Source organism: Sturnira hondurensis, unplaced genomic scaffold (assembly GCF_014824575.4).
Source record: "Sturnira hondurensis isolate 20B ecotype Veracruz unplaced genomic scaffold, ASM1482457v3 Scaffold0023021, whole genome shotgun sequence".
In the NCBI taxonomy this organism is placed as follows: domain Eukaryota; kingdom Metazoa; phylum Chordata; class Mammalia; order Chiroptera; family Phyllostomidae; genus Sturnira; species Sturnira hondurensis.
The window spans coordinates 18,337-20,628 of NW_028095652.1; positions in this window are offsets into that span (position 1 = coordinate 18,337).

The following is a 2,292-nucleotide window of genomic DNA, read 5'->3' on the forward strand; positions in this document are numbered from 1 at the left end:
ATTTTGTATATACCAATTTATGTTTCTTAATCCCCGTACCTTTCCCCTATTCTACCCTTTTCCCCTCTCAGCTGATGACCCTCCAAGTGATCTCCATATTTATGATTCTGTTTCTCTTTTGATTGTTTGCTTGGTTTGTTGTTTTATATTCAGTTGTTGATAGTTGTAAATTTGTTGCCCCTTTAACATTCATAGTTTTGATCTTCTTTTTCTTATACAAGTTCCTTTAACATTTCATATCATAATGGTTTGATGATGATGAACTCCTTTAGTTTTACCTTGTCTGGGAAGCACTTTATCTGCCCTTCCATTCTAAATGATAGCTTTAGCTTTGCTGGATAGAGTACTCTAAGATGTAGATCCTTGCTTTTCACTACTTTGAATATTTCTTGCCAGTTCCTTCTAACCTTCAAAGTTTCTTTTGAGAAATCAGCTGACAGTTTTATGGGCACTCCTTTGTAGGTAACTCCCTGCTTTTCTCTTGCTGCTTTTAAGATTCTCTCTTTATCTTTAACCTTTGGCATTTTAATTATGATGTGTCTTCGTGTGGTCCTCTTTGAGTCCAACTTTTTTGGGATTCTGTGCTTCCTGCACTTGTATGTCTATTTCCTTCGCTGAATTAGGGAAGTTTTCAGTTTCTTGCTCTTCTCCTTCTGGCATCCCTATGATTTGGATGTTGGTACATTTGGAGATTACACTATCTTTGTTTTTTTTTTTTGAATTCTTTTAAAAAACTGTTGTTTATGTATTTATTTATTTTAGAGAGAGGTGAAGGGAGGAAGAAAGAAAGGTGTGGTTGCCTCTCATGTGCCCTTTACTGGGGACCTGACTTGCAACCCAGGCATGTGTCCTGGCTAGGAATTGAACCAGTGGCCTTTGCTTTGCAGTCTGGCTCGCAATCCAGTAAGCCACACCCACCAGGCTGAATTTTTTTTTTTTGCCATTCTGGTTGAATGCTTATTTCTTCCTTATGTTCCAAATCACTGATTTGAACCCCAGCATCTTCTCCTCCATTGATGGTTACCTATACATTTTTCTTTATTTCACTTACTATAACCTTCATTTCTTACTTTATGTTGTTGCTGTACTCAGTGAATTCTTTGAGCATCTTGAGCACAAATGTTTTGAATTCTGTGTTTGAAAGGTTGGTTATTTCCATTTTGTTTAGTTATTTTTCTGGGGTTTTGTTCTGTTCTTTCATTTGGGTCACATTTCTTTGTCTCCTCAATTTTTCGGCCTCCCTATGCTTTTTCTGTGTATTGGGTAGAGCTGCTTTGACTCTCTGTCTTTGTAGTATGGTCTAGTGTAGAAAACACACCTATAAATTGTGTGGGGCAGAGACTTTGGTAATAACCAGGGTGAGGGCAACCTGCTTCATTGCTTTGTGACTCTGTGTTTGGGGAGGGCTTGGAGAGGGAACAGTGCTGCTGCCTGGCCTCTGGAGGTTTGCTTGGTACTTGCCCAGTTTCCAGTCACTTCACATACTTCCCGTATGTGACTTGCACCCTTCCACCTGTTGCCCTCATGGTAAATCCCAGAGTGGGTTGGTTTGCTTATGTTCTAAGTCTATGTGGGACTTTTAAGCTGAGTCTCCTGAAGGTCTGGTAGTTTCTTCTGCTTCCTGAACCCCTACTGGTTTTTATACCTAGAAGTTATGGGGATTTATCTTCCTGATGCTAGAACCCTGGGCTCTACAGTCTGGCCTGGAGCTGGGAAAACTCGCTCTGAAGGTATCCCTCCTGATTTTTATCCACCACCTCTGTGTGCCACACTGAGCCTCTGTGTCTCTCTATGTCTCTACATTGCTGCATCTCCTACCCATTCTCTATGAATGAGGCTTTTCTAAATCCTTGGTTGTTGGACTTTCATACAGCTTGATTTTCTTAACTGTTCAGTGTGTTATTTGTTTTGAGATCTAGTTGTAATTCTTTCTATGGTTATGCAAGGAGGCGAAATATGCCTACCTATGCCTCCATCTTGACTGGATTGATGAGAAGTCTTATGACTTAATTTTGTTTATCACTGAATAATATTTCATCACATGGGTTTACCCCTGATTGTTTGCTCTTGAAGGACATTTTGCTTAACTCTAACTCTTGCCAATTTTGAATAAAGCACCTACGACCATTCACATGTAGGTTTTGTGTGGACATAAGGTTTTAACTCATTTAGGTCAATACCTAGGAATGTGATTGCCAGATCTTACTATATGCAGTAAGACTATATTTAGTTTTGACAGAAAGTTCCTGTCCCCAGTGTAGGCATTCCCAATTCTAGTCCAAGCAGCAAAGA